This window comes from Strix uralensis, chromosome 7, assembly GCF_047716275.1.
Source record: "Strix uralensis isolate ZFMK-TIS-50842 chromosome 7, bStrUra1, whole genome shotgun sequence".
NCBI lineage: Eukaryota > Metazoa > Chordata > Aves > Strigiformes > Strigidae > Strix > Strix uralensis.
In genome coordinates, this window is record NC_133978.1 from 27,814,091 (window position 1) to 27,828,905 (window position 14,815).

Sequence of the window (14,815 nt, forward strand, 5' to 3'; positions counted from 1 at the left end):
CTGCGGCTCCCCCGCGCCCACGGGGGCTCCTCGCCGCCCCCGGCCCCGGCTGCCGGCAGCTGCCTTGTTTGTTCACTCGCCGGGGGAGCGGCGGCTGCTTTTGTCTCCCGCCCGCCCCGAGCCCTAGGCTTTTTCCCCATTAGACAAAGTCCTGTTTTGCCAACAGCTTTGTCTCTCTCCTCCCCGTCCTCTCCCCTCTCCATTTTAAAAGCAGCCCTCGGGCGCAGGGGCGCAGGCAGCTCCGCAAACGCGGTGCAGGCAGGGAGCCGGCACGCCCTGCCGTCTCCGCTAACAAAGTAGCTTTCACTAATGAACAAGAAGATCCAATAATAATGGTCTTAATTATTCCAAACATTGTTACGGGTTTAGCTATAAAAACCTCAAAAGCCTCCTCTGTAAATCCTCGCGTTTATTTATTTTTTTTTCTTTCCCCCTTCCCCTCCCCGAGGTTAATTAGCACGCAAAAAGCAAATACAAATTATGGCAGAACCAATGGGTAAACTTAAATCTAATTTGCTGCTGTTTGCATTAGCCTTTGGAGAGGGGGGCCGGGCAGGAGGGGCGGCCCCCCCCGCCGCAGGCAGCTGCCGTACAGGTGAGCGGCTGCGGGGGCGAGTCCTTGCCCTGCCCGGGGGTCCTCCCGGTCCCCGAAGTTCGGGGACTTCGGCGGGTTCAGACGGTTTTCCTTCGCCAGCAGAAATACACCCGAGCTCTGGCAGGGCACCTCTAAAACTCGCCGCACGTCGTTTGAGGCGCAGAAGGTGCGGAGGAACAGAGCGCGTTTGGGATGAACCGTAACAAAAAACGAAGATATGATCTAGAAATAGAAAAATCATCGGGGTTTCCAAACCCTAATCCCTCTCCCCGTGGCACAACCCTCCCGCCCCCCGCGGGGTAAAACACCCGCGGGACTGGTGCCCCAGGGATGGGGAGTGCGAGGGATTAAACACGATCGGCCATTTATGCAAATAGCATTCTCCACACTTGTAAGTTTAATTAATTAATTGCATTTTCCACTATTGTATTAATTGTATTTTCCACCTGTAATTAGTTGTCATTTCCAGTGCTGCAGCCCCCCGACTCTCCGAGCGAGGCAGGAGGAGGCAGAGCCCGTCGCCAGCCCAAAGGTTTTGCGGATGCTGTGTCCGACCGCCCGGGTGGGGGATCCCGAAAACAAGCTTAGAGAGAGCGCGACAGAAAACAAACAAATTAAACAGGGTGTGTAAACAGAAGTCGGGGAGAAGAGTAGGTGACACCGTTTTTTCAGTCTCATGCACATCACCAGCGGCTTTGAATGGCCAGTTCCAGCACCGAGAGGGTCGGGGGTTGTGTGAAGTCGCTGTTTCATGTCACTGCTCCCTCCACGACTTTCCGGAGCGGGACCTTGCGGGACCCCAGCAGAGCCCGCAGTGCCTCGCTGGGCGGTGAGGGTCATCCACGGGCACCGGGGGCACGAAGGGACGTGGGTGTTTGCAGGTCGGGAAATGAGCGTTATTTTCTGGGGACAAATACTTGAAGGCTCCGAAAGAATGGAGCTGTCCGAGGCATTAAATAATCTTCCAAGACGGCGCTCTCCGTGCCGCTGCTATAGCCGAGCTCACTACAGCACCCCCTGAGAAACAGGGACACCTTCTAGCAGCTCATACCCTGCTGCAAATTTCCCGCAAAATTGGAAGTGTCAGGAACTGGGACTTCAGAGGTGGGGGAAAAGGTGGACACCGAGATATGAGCTCCCAGGGTCGGGGATGCTGTATCCAGGATAAAACTCTGCTCTTCAGACCCTGCTATCGGTCTGTGAGGTGCCACACAGAAACGCAGGGCTGGTTGGGTGGATTTCAGTCCTAGGAGAAATCCTGATCAATCATGGTGCTTAGCGGGCAGCATCCTCGGAGCTGAGCCCCGAGCGCAGCCTCACCGGAGAGCCTCGCAGGTACAATTAGGAGTAAGAGCTGACTCAAGGCAGCGAGTGAGCTCGCAGCGATATTTGCAGAGAGATGCCAGGAGAGCGCTGAGGTCCGACACAGCCTAGTGCGGGAGGAAGAGCTCTTGCAAAACCCGGATCCATACCCCAGCCTCACTCAGTTCCAGGAGCAGCTCAGTGGCAAAGCTCAAGCTTAGACAGAGTCCCATCAAACACCAAACTTACTTGTGGCAAGGGAAGCAGCAGGTTTGACATCCCCTTCTCAGGCTCCCACAATTCCCCCAGCATCTTTTTTTTTTTTTTTTCCCCAGGACTTTTACTGCTCAGAGGAGATGAGTCAAGACATTTCCTTCTCCCCTTTCATAAATATTGCATCTCCCAAATGCAATTACCAAGGGCGAAGTGACACAAGTGTTTGCTAAATAAGATTATGTGATAATGTTAATGTATTTTATGCCTGTGCTGTGACACCAGACAATCCCCCTATTAATAACAGCTCAATGAGATGTGGAAGTTCTTAACAGGGTGCTTTAGGGGATTGGGGATTTTTTTGCGCCAAGGGAAAGGCAAGTGCAGCACCATGGCGTTTCGAGGGAGGAAGAGCCATTCCAAGGGATCAACTGAAATGGCAAGCAGAGCCAGAAGTGGCCCAGAGGGTCCAGTTGTGCTGTAGGTAACACACAGAGCGGTTAGCTGCTAACAGGGTGTAAATCACTCACAGCACTTCATAATGCAACAGGCCTAGGGAGATTTGTGCACATTATGATGATCTGTGACTGAATTAGTGCCTGGCTATCAGCCAGGCATTACCCAGTATTTGGGGGCCCTGTGGGCTCATCAGAAGTGCTCTGTGCTGGCCCATGTGTCCCCAGCTATTAATAATGGGCAGAGCCTCACCTCTCTCCCTAGACAACACAAGACCAAGAAAAGCAACAACAAAACCCATCCCTCAGTCTAACTTCCCTCAGTCAGAACAAAATACCCGCAACAAATCTTAGCTCTCCTCTGCCAATCTCCAGCTCTCACCTTTATCTGCTTGTCTTTCCCTCTCTCCAGTGGCCATGTCCATCTGCTACCTCCTATTGACCCGTTCATCCCTTGTGGTCTTCTGCCTCTATCATATGACTGTCAGCCATGTGCCCATTTGTATGTGGTCAAAAGTAATGGGGGGATGTTGGCTGCCCAGCCTGAGATATTTAGATGTGTCCCATTTTTAGAAAGTCCTTTGAAAACTCTGTACTGCACAGCCCAAGATTTTCCAGCGGTCCCAGCTTCCAGTGCCCACAGGTTAATATAAAAACACCAGCTCCCAGGTCCATCCATCTGCCTCACGATGACTTTGCAGGACACTGTGGGAAACACAGCCACTTGCTTGTGCTGAGCTGCCCACAGGACACCACGCTGAAAGCACCAGCAGCCCCAGGCCTCCAAGTCAGGGATTTCCCTGTAACCCTTTCCTGCTTCAGCCCTTGAGCTGACACAGCGTCCCTCCCAGAGCCGCTGGCCAGAGCTTGGTCCTCTGGGTGGCAGGGCCATCATCCCCGTGTTGATGCAAACAGGGTGATACACAAGTCCTTTGCCTTCTTTGATGTTTCCAGGGCAAATTCCTCCAGAGCCTGCAAAGTTTGCCTCTCTATTTCACATTAGCACTAGTTTGTAGCTGCCCTCTGGCCCCTGGGGTGGAAGGTCAATCCTTTATTTACTTAGTCCCTCACTTAGTTCATCTGCAGCCCTTTCAGTGCTTCGGAAAACAGACACAAAGTGGGCTGCTAACCTGCTCCCTGGCCAGGAGCCTGCACTCCCCAACTCCTGTGCTGGGAGGAAGAGCATTGTCTTCTCCGGGTGATACCAGTGAAGCACAGCGAAGCAAACTGGGCAGACAGAAGCTCTTTCCTATCCAGGGCCAAGATCTGATTCAGCATGGAATAAAATGGGGGACACAGATGCTTCCAAGCACTGACATGCTCAGATTAAAAATCATGAATAGTAGGCGAAAATTAAATCCCTGACATCACCTATCGCCTGGCAGGTCCTGCTTGCTGGTGCCTCTGGAGCTGGTTGCACTGAGTCCTTCACTGCCCTGTGGAACAGCAGGGTCCCTGGACATTGCAGCAGACTGTGCCATTGCCCTCTGGAGTGATCCACGGCCTGTCCTGGGCCCATCAGATGCTGCTGCACCTGTAAGATCCTCAGCAGGCAAAGCCGGAGCCCTGTGCTGAGCTGGGGAATGTGCCAGCTCCAGGCTCTGTGCACAGCACAAGCAGCCGGCTCCCCCCCGCCCAGTGCCCTCTCTGCTGTTAGAGCATCCCCAGGACGTGAGAGCCCAGTGGGTCCCAGCCAAGCCCTGGACCCCCCAGGGTGGCTGATGAGTGGGCTCAGAGACAGAAAGTCTCCCAAAAGCAGAGTGGTGCAGCTCTGTGGGGCAGCCACAGATCCCCTCAGCTAGGGCTGGCCAAAAAACCAGCAGATTTCAAACCTTGTCTGCTTGCATGAGCCCAGGGAGTGGCATTTTCCCAGCCCAGTCCCACCTGGGGACAGCCACTGCTGAGCATTTCTCCTCTCATTCGGGATGCTGCCGTTTGCTGGGGTGTGGCTGAGCCTGCCCTCAGCAACCCGTTGTCTGTAAGTAACATCAAACTACAGGAATCAGTAGTAGCAAACAAGCAGTATTAATAACTAGTTATCAAATCATTACTGTTGAATAATATTCATATTAAAAAGGTAAATTAAAGTACTTCTCAAGCACTCCTAGGGTTTAGGCTCTGAAGAAGCGGATGAGGGATCTTGACTCTGTCAGAGGAGACCATGCACCAGATATCTGCACAGGAGCTGGAGGACAGTCCCACCCCACCCTCTCCTAACAGTACGCGACCTGCAGTGCTACTGCAGGCTGCAGCAGCGCTGGCTGCAAGGAGCAGAGCTGGCTTCCAAGGGTCAGCCAAAGGCAGACACAAAAGGAGTTTCCTTGAAGGCTCCAGGCACTGGAAGGGAAATGTGCCCTTTGCCTGGGTGCCCCGGGCCAGGTGTTTATTTAGGTCCTGCAGAACAATGCCACAGCAGGAAAAACCAGCCTCCCTCCTCCACAGGCCCGGCCAGAGGGTCTGTGCATTCCCCCTGAGCTTGTCCCCAGGGTGGGTGAGCAGTGCCTTGGCTCACAGCCATGCTGCTCATGTTTGTCACCACGGGGGCTTTTTTTTTTTTTGTTGAAAAAAAACAAAACCTTTTTATTTCCGTGCTCTCCCTTTCCTTTGGAGGACAGGAAGCAGCAGCTTCTTGGAAAGGAGGTTGGGGATTTGGGGAGTTTCAGGCTGGGAAGGAGCACAAGCTCATCTGTCCTGACCCCCCACTGCAGCCCTGTCCCACAGCATCCTCCGGCTGCGGCAGTACCAGCTGTAACCCAGCACACACTCCTGGGAGCCCGGCTGTGCCCAGCATGTGCCTGGCCCAAGGAGAGCGCCCTTGCCAAACAACCGAGCCCCTGCTCTAGGGATCCCAGCAAGCCTCAAAGCTGGCTGCAGCCAACATCAGGGAGGGAAGGGTGACCACAGCCTGTGCTGTGGTCCAGCCCGTCCAGGCTTCCAGAAGACAGAGCTTTCCCAGGCCACCTGAAGCCCAGGGATGGTGGGATTTCAAGGCAGCACTAAGCTCAGCTGTAACATCCCCTACACAGCCACCTTTTGTTGGGCAGCCAGGAGAAATCAGCTAAACAGAAGCAGTACCCCTTCTGAGGTTATAGGGCCAAGGCTGAGCTGTGCCCCAGGTGCTCAGCATTTAGCAGGATTAAACTCTCACAGCAGTGGGGAGTCTTTATCAGTTGGAGGATGTTACTCTGCATCCTGATTGAGTGCTCCTTGTGTTCTCAGAGTGAGATGTGTTGCCACTTTGATTGCATTATAGGATGTGACAAGCTGATCCCTGCCAGGAAATTAATGAGCCCCAAACACCTTGCCCATCCATCACCACCCCAATCAGCTACCTAACGCACAACCCACCCTGGCTACGCACCCAGCGCTGCTGGGTATTGAAGGTCACTGAGAACCTGGAAACTTCACTTTCCAAGGACCTAATGGCGCTGCCAGGCTGGCAAGGGGCCCAGATCACCATTGGGCCAGCACACCTGAGCTCTGCCCACGCTGCAGCAATGGCTGTTTCTCTTGCTGATGCCTCTGTCCAGGCTGCTGTGTCTGCCCAGTGCCTGTTTTCCCTGTCTGTTGCTCACAGGAGTCCCCGAGTCCATCACAGTCCCGAGTGCCAGGGCTGTGGGGAAATGCTCTATGACTACCAGCAAACTCAAACTCCACGTTCAGTGGTGATTGGGACAGGTTAACACAGAACTGAAAATGAGAGCAGAAAACCTGGGAGGCTGGAGAAGTGTCTCCTCACTGAAAGAGAGCAGGAATTTGGGTCAAAAAATTGAAGGAAAATGTATGAAAGTGGTTCTAGGATACAGCAGTGGGGAGAGCATTGTCCTAGAGCTGCATTTCCCAGACCAAGGGCACAAAGGACCACTTGAAAAATGCTGACAAGTGGTAACAGTTTTCAGAAACTTTGATAAAAGGAGCTAGAAGGTCAAATGGATGAAGGCACTTCCAGTTCCTGAGGGCTGGCTGTGCCCCCCAGGGTCTGGTCCCCATGTGCTGCTGTACCAAAAAGGGTACTTAATGTGCTTACAGCCTTGCACAAGTTTTTATGAAATGCTGGTGCACCACAACACATTTGCTCATGCTTGCAGCTTGCAAGGTGGATCCCCTGAAGCTGCTAATGGGTTTTGGGGCACTGATGCTGAACGTCTGATGCTTAGCAGCACGGTGGCGACGAGACGACAGCTCCCTGGGCTTGTGCCAGGCGAGCAGCTATCCTGCCTGCCACCACAGCATCCTGCTCACGTGCCCCACTGCACGCACGTCTGGGGCTGCCGAGGGGCAGAGGGGTGCTGGAAGGTGGGGAGATGGGCGTCCCCACCTCCCCAGGAGGAGATGCCCTGGAGGGGTTGTCCCTGCTGAGAGCCCTGGTGCCTGGATGCGGCCATGGGGAAGAGGACCAGGCTGGTAGCCACTTCTCTCTTGCAGCAATGGAACTGGGGGAGCTGGACAGCACTGAAACCCCAAAACATGCCCCACAAAGACTGGTGACAGCAGACTCTGGGGGTGAAGCCATTTGCACAGCAGGTGAAGCCAAGTAAAGCCCCCATGGGTCTTCATGGGGTGAGGGCATTTGCAATGTCCTTTTGCACCTCCCCAGAATGGGCAAAGGGTTTGGGCAGGAGGCAGGGGGTCGGGTCCCAAGGATGGGGTTGGGTCCCAGGGATGGGGATGTCTGCAAATGATTTCTGATGGGCTGCTTCTTTCCTTGAAAAATGGAATTTCATTAAATCAGCTTTGAAGTAGTGGGGGAAATTCCCACACTGTGCTTGCACTTTGCTTTGTCTCCATTGGATAATTATGAAAAATACAGCTTTCCAAGCATGTCACTTGCTCTTCTTCAACTTAAAAATTTCTCTTCCACCTCATTCTCCAGGCAGTATCTTTTACTTCATCTCAACTGTGGAAAAAAAAAAAAAAATCTTCTGTATCTGGTACTAAAAGAAAACAGAGACAAAAACTTTCCAGTTTAAAACTTTCTCACCAACAAAATAAGGACCCAGTGAAATATTTTTTCCCAATCATCTTTGTTTCTCTTGAAAAATTTCAAAAGGAAAATAGCCACCAAAACACAGTGGTTCAGTAGTTTCCTCCCCGAGCTGATGGAGATCTCTCTAGAGGAAATGTGTCCGATAAGCTAAAGTAAAGCCGCCTCCCCTGCTTTATCTCAAGCAGTGTCAGATGGGTATTTCTAGCAGGATCTCTCTGGACACTCAGAGCATCAAATTACTCTCCCATCCCGTACTCCTCCACTGAACTTTTGGAGCTCCCGGATCAGTGCTTACTGGAGACGCTGGGCAGCCATGCTGCAGCGGGATATGGTCCGTGGCTGGAGGGAAGGACTCTCGCCGATGGCAGGCAGATGTGCGTCTCTGTCCTTCAACACAGCTGCTTCACTAGAGAGGGCTGGGGATGCCCCAGGAGCTGCAGCCTGTGTCATGCAGTGTGGCTGGGAGGGCCCTGTTTCATCAGGGGTTTTTCGGTCTTAGGAAGCCTGCCTCGGTGCCTCAGTTTCCCCACAAAGTGTTACAACCAGCCACCTCACTGCTGCCTTTCCTAAAGCAAAGGTGGACCAGAAATACTTGCATTTCCCAGCATTAGAGGCATCTCAATTTACTCCTAAATCTAAAGCCAGCAGCCCTTGCTTCTGCCCCTACATCAGGCCTTGCAGGGAACTGAACCCCTAAAAGTATCCAGGTCCCAAAGCACCCCATGGCTCGGACCAGCCACCTGCTGCCAGCCTGACTGGGGCTCAGATGGCTGTCATGAGCACAGGGCTGGTCACGTCCTCATGCCGGCTGGGTCCATTTTTCCCACCTCGGGGCTTGCTGCTAGTATTCTCACTTGCCCAGGGAAATAGCCCCCTTGGCTGCCATCACTGGGGGATCAACCCCGCACTTCATCCAACATTTCCCTTGGGGATTTGCATCCAGGTGCTGCAATGGGGATGCCCATCCTTGCAACAGAGAGAGGGCCAAAAGGAGCCCAGCCTGGAAACCCTGACCTAAAATGAGGCCAATTACCCATTAATTGATGCCGCTTGCTCCCCAGTGATTAATTGTCAAAAGAAACCATGTCACATTTTGCAAGCCCAGACTCCAGCGCAGCGACACTGAGGGTCCTTTATCAGCCCCGGGGCCAGCTGCGGCACCAGCCTGTCTGAGCCAGTCAGGTACCTTCACATCCCTGGGCTTGTTTGTTTTGGTGTAAGCCTGAGCATAATTGGGGCTAAAGAAAAATACCCACAGCAAAACAAATGTGGCGCCAATGATGGACACAGCCCTGCAGCCAGCACGAAGACAGATGGGAGGAGACCCTGTCCCGAGAAGCCCAGGTGGAGATGCTCGGAGAGTTCAACACATGGCTGTCGACCGTGCAATTAATTTCCAGTGGCCTCTGTGAGAGCAAAGACCCAGACCAAAGCACCTCCTGCAGCCTGGAGGTGCCCAGGAGGCCTGGATGTGCCCAGGGCTAGAGGGAGAGCCCTACCACATCGCACTCTGCCCTCCCAGCCTGGGGAGCAGGGCTGACTGTGCCAGCCACAGGACTTTCTAGTGGTTTTCCTTGCCCCAGCTCCCCCCAGCACCACCCTGAATAATTCATGTACGAGACAGAGAAGAGGATAAATCACAAGCAATGATTAACATGAGTTATTTTACGTGCTGGGAAGATCTATCGGCCTGGCTCCGCCAGGTTGCAGTGATTAATGCAGCACCGCTCCCCTGGACAGAAGCCCTTACATTCAATTACAGATGCTGGGGGGCTCCCGGGCAGCAAGAAATCAAACAGAGATGAGACTGACTGGGGAGACTCCAGGCCACTGTAAGAGATTTCGAGTGGATCCGCCCAGTATTAGCCTCAATCGGATTTAATGGGGTTCAGACAAGCTAAGAAACCAAACACGCACAAAAATCAGGCGTGCTTTGACATCCCCATGCATTTGTGATTTAGTGCAAAGCCATCAAAGCTGGTTCTTAGGTCACGTCCATCACACAAGTCTGCAGGTTTATCAGGCCAGCCCCCTGATGCCCTGGGAGCAGACTAGCCTGGGGTGCAGAGGCTATTTTAAAAATAGATTTAAAAACCACAACATCCTAGCTTGATTAAAATTAATTAATTTACTAACAATTTATTAACATTAATTAATTAACAAACTGAATGTTATTTTAATTCCTTGGTAACAGCTGACTCTGAATGCCCTTTTTCACCCTGTCCAAGGCTGTCTCTTGTGATGCACTGGTTTCCAGGCTGGCCTGGGAGCTTTGCTCTTTTGGGGCAGGATCCCTCCTGTGCCCCACAGGTACCAACTGATTTGTTTCTGACGACCTTACAGAGATGTTTCTGCATCTGCTGGAGGGGCCAAAGAGGGGAAGTTCTGGGGGTTTGTAGCCGAGCCCTTACCAAGCTCACGTCTGGTGCGATGTGATGTGGTTTGAATCCAGCTCCTGAGCTGGCTTTGTATAGTGATTATTTTTTGCTGTTTGATCTCTCTGCTATAGCTATACCTGACTCCTTCCTCCTTGTATCGTTGGCCTCAATAACAAAATGCCTGTTTATTCAGATCTAGATCTTGCTATTCAATGTAACATCAAATTTAGGACCAGGAAAGCCACCACTGAGCCGTTTCTGTGCGGTGAAGCTGTAACTACGTTTTTTAAAGCCTTGATCACGTCAGACCAGCAGCACCCACTGAAAAGAAGGGGAAAGGCTGTGGTCACAGCCCTCTTGGCAGCAAAGCCTCTTGCTCTGCTCACTGGTGTGCAGCTCCGGTTCCCTCCACAGCCTGGCTGGGCTCTCGTTCCCCACCACACAGCACAGTGATCTGCCAGGGAGGAGTTATATTAGCCCAAGCCATTAACACAGAAAGTTATTAGTAGGCTCTTGGGCAGAGTCTATTTTCATATTCATTTGGCTAATTAAATGTAAATCATTGCTCAGGATTATCATGAAGGATCCCAAGCCCCATTAGTTAGCCTGTATTCACAGGGGAGAAAGGGTGTCACCCCCTTGCAGCGGTGATTCACAATCACACAGGACATGCTTGGTGTGCTGTGGCAATGAGGGGCTCTGTCACCCACAGGCGATGACAGACTGAGTTATATGGGCTCCAAGGAGCAGGCACCACTTCTTTCCACCCATGTGGTGTTTAAAGCAGTGACATCTGGCCGTGGCTCTCTGTGATGGCAGGGCTTGGAAGATGCTCCGTGAGCATCCTGGCCATGATCAATATTTGGAGCCTGCTGACCCTGGCTGCCCTTCCCAGGGCCCGGTGGAGCATATGGGTGTTTCCAAGCCACCGGCTAGTGTTGCAGTAGCTTTTAAGATGTCACAGATCTCCTCGCAGGGTTCCTCTGCTGGTCACATAGGCTGAAGCAGTGGGAGAGTCCAGGGACCTCTCCAGGATCACACCACCAGCTTGGTCCCCATGCCTGTGTTGGGACCTGACATGTTACATGGCAGTGCTACAAAATCACCAGCAAATGGGATTTTCTGCTCCAGACAGGACACTGAAGGGCTGCAAGTGTGGATAGAAGGGGCAGGGGTGGATGCCCTGAGAAGCAGCATGAAGACACTTCCCTCTGGTCAAGGTACTCAGAGGAGGGACATCGTCTCTCCTGAGTGCTGGCCTCCTGCCTCTGTTTACTGTGTCCCCTGTGTTTGGGTTGGGGCCTCGCTGCAAACAGCAGCATGGCTGGATCTGGTTTCCCTCCTTTTCTCAAAGCAAACAAACACAGACAATGTCACCCACTGCATCGTCCTGGGGGGCACCACGGCAGGCGGGCAGGCTTCGTCCTCCATGGATGCTGCATGCAGCTGACCCCAGGCTGGATTGGGTGCTCCAGGCTGCACCTTCCACACCCCTTTCCTTGGACAAGGCTCCTCCTTGCATCCTGCTGGTGGAAGAAGCCAACTCGCCTCTCCCCATGGCAGGGAGTCTCAGGGCTGCTGTGCCACTCACCCAACGATGAAGTCATCCTTTGTGTGGTATGGGCAGGACAGAAGTCCATGCCATCCATGGGTTCAGTTAGCAGGGCTGCCCAGAGACCCACAGGCACAGCGCTGCACCCACAGGGTGCTCCAGGGATGGGCAGAAAGGGTCAGGGCTCAGCTGCAAAGCCAAGGCAGAGGAACGCGGAGGGGTCCAGGCTGGGGGAGATCGTCGGGCAGAGCTGATCCGGCCCCACTGCTTGGTGTCTGCATTTCAGTGCCCACGGCAAAATCCACCTGCCACTCAAAGCAACCCTTCACCCGCCTGCCCCGCAGCCCAGCTCCGGCTGCATGTCCCGGCTGGTTGCAGACAGATGGGCTGGGAGTGGGCCAGGAGCAGGCAGAGGAGCTGGGAGCCGTGGGGGGCTTTGTCCTCTGGGGCAGCTAGCAGGCAGAGTGAGCCTGGGCTGCCTGCGTGCTGCTGTGGGGACAGAGCCGCAGGCGAAGGTAGGTCCCTACTTTCTGCCTCCAGCCCCATCTCAAGGCTGGGCAGGCGGCTGGGGCCAGCGCTGCCGAGGGTCCCCAGGTACTCTCACTGCCTGGTGACTGGGACATGGCTGTCTGCTGCAGACGGAGGTGCGGCATTGCACTCATCCTCTGAATTCCTTGTTTATTTGGCATACACCACCCAGCTCCCTGGAATCCAGCTCAGTGCTGGTAGCTGGCAGCATCTGCCAAGCCGGGCACAAACCTATAATGAGCCCTGCAAGGTGGGGAAAGCAGGGGATGGTGTTCCTGGGAGTTCAGGGACTATGTACTGTGGGCAGCCTGTGCCACCTGCCTGCAGTCCAGCAGGCAGGGAAGGAGCAGGGACCTTACTCTCCAATGCCCCCGGGTACCCGGCAGCCCCCTGCCCTACGTCCTGCCTCTGTGTCAGCTCGCAGCCCCACCACACGCCGGTCCCTGCTGCCTCCTGTTATCAGTCGCTGAAATCCCACCTGTTTTCCCTGCCGTTTGTAGTAGTAGCCCTGTCTGTATTAACCCCTGACCCCAGTGAGCTGCTCTTTTCTTCTTTCAACAATTGTGTTTACCAAGTGCTTGGAGATCAGCTTTTTTCTCCATGCCAGAGCTCAGCCATCCTGTCTCCAGCCTGGGATGCTTCCTGGCCCTTCCCAGCTTGGAGGGTCCACGGCAGCCTCAGCCTGGCACAGGGATGCTGCTCCTGCTAAGCCAGCCTGTGAGCCAGAGCAGTCCCAGCAAAAACTGGTGCTCACCTCTTTCTGGGAGATCTTTGGAAGAAGACCCCCATCCTCTCACGTCCCTGTCCCCACCGAGTTCCCACAGGACCCCAGCCTTGCCTGAGTACCAACAGGGAGGGTCCCAGCCTCACCCCTCCCAGGCCCAGGCGACCTGTGCTCCTGGCTGCCCCAGCCCCAGCTGGAGAAGTTGGATCTGCCTGGGGTCTCAGGAGTAGGGGCAGGAGAGGGTTTGGGAGTGAAAGCCAAGGGCGGAGGGTGTGAGGTGATAGAGCTTCTGCAAAACCCCACCAAACCAGCCTGCCCCAGCCTTCAGGGACTTCCCTTCACTCTCCTCCCCTCACTCACCCTTCCTTAATTATTCTTAATGGGCAAGCTCATAAGAGCTTCTATTAACTTTATTACCAGATCAATTAGTGCTTTCTTTCCCCCCTCCTCCTCCCCCCGTGCTAATAATCCCATCAAATATGAAGACAGCATCCGCACTGGTACCCAGCAACCTGGAGAAGGTGCTGGGAAATGCAGCCTAGCCTGAGCTCCAGATGCTCTGCTGGGCACTTCTGAGATCGATGGATCCTCCCCAAGACGTGGCCCAGAGAGGAGGGGAGGGAGCGAGGGAGGGGGAAGATTAATTGGAGAAGACTTTGGCACTGAACGGCTCCAAAATCTGCCAGCATGAGCTGAGCAGGAGCAGCTTGGCACCGGGATGCAGCCCTCTTGCCTGCAGCCCTGCGAGCTGGCAGGGTCGTCACAGCCGGCAGAGGATACAGGTGTTTGTCGGCAGGTCGGGTGGAAGGAGCTGTGGCATCAATCAGAGCTCTGCAGGACGGCAGGGATGGGGCTATGGGGACAGGAGATGGGGGAATGGCTGCAGCCATGTGCTCTGAGCAGAGGGGAGAGGACACCTGCCTGGCATGCGGGTGAGAGCAGTCCCAGCACCTCTGCTCCATTCTATGGGAGAAATGAGGGAGGATGGGGACATCCCTGGGGCACACACCGACCATCACAAGAAGACTTCAGGGAGCCCTGCATCCCCTTTGCAGAGGGAGGGACTCAGAGGATGAGTGCTGGCACTGAGCACATCATCCAGCAATCCTTTCCCAAACTCTGCCCCCTTTGGGGACCCACCCCAAGCACCCCAAAGGTGAGTGCCCCTCTCAGTCTCGTCACAGCCCTTGCACACACCAGTGTGCTGGATGCACAGATATGGAAGCTGGCTGCAAGCTGCAACCATGCTGGATGCCCTGGCTCACAGCGGGGCCGTTGCAGCCTGACTGACAGCCCCTAAAGGGGATGTGCAGGGAAACTGTGGGAGCGAAAAGATTTTTGAAATGTTTGACCGGGGGACCTTGCTTGCAAAGTAACTCCTCTTGTAGGGATGCCGGCTCCCACCCCAGAGTGTTTCTCCCACCCCTCGGCTGCCCACGCAGTTTGTTCCAGCCTGAAAGGCCCCACTTGAGCCTCCTGGAAAGGCCACAGCATTCCCAGCAGCCTGAGCCATGCGTCCTGCTTGTGTCATGCTGACGGCTTGCAGCTTTGGCACTTGGAAAGGACTCCAGGGCCACTGCAAAACTTCAGCCTGCCCAGGCCACAGGGCAGCATGGCTCTGAGCCAAAGAGCTACAAGCTCAGGGGCTCAGCGTAGGCTTTCAGCCCCTTGGCTATCCGGGACAACCAGAAGGGCTGCAGTATGGGGAGGACTCATGCCAGAGCCTTTTCATTAAACAAGCACTCACACTCGAATGGGGTCCACATGGACACCAAACACCAGAAGTAGGACCTTGCAGAGCCAGATACCAGTCCCCAATGCATTTGGGCCATGCTCAGCACTTGGGTTCAAAGCTAGGACCAGTACAAGCTGGTTTACCTGGCCAAGTCCCTCCCAGCTCCTGGAGGATGTCAGATGGGACAATGTGTGTTTGGCCTGGCAAAAAAAAAAACAAACCAAACAACAGCTTTTCGTGGCTGCTTGCAGTGATTTCTGCATGGAGACATTGCTCCTTGACTACATCCCCTGAGAAGATGTCCCCAGCCAGGGAGGACTTAGAAGGGGACAGTATCCCGCTCTCC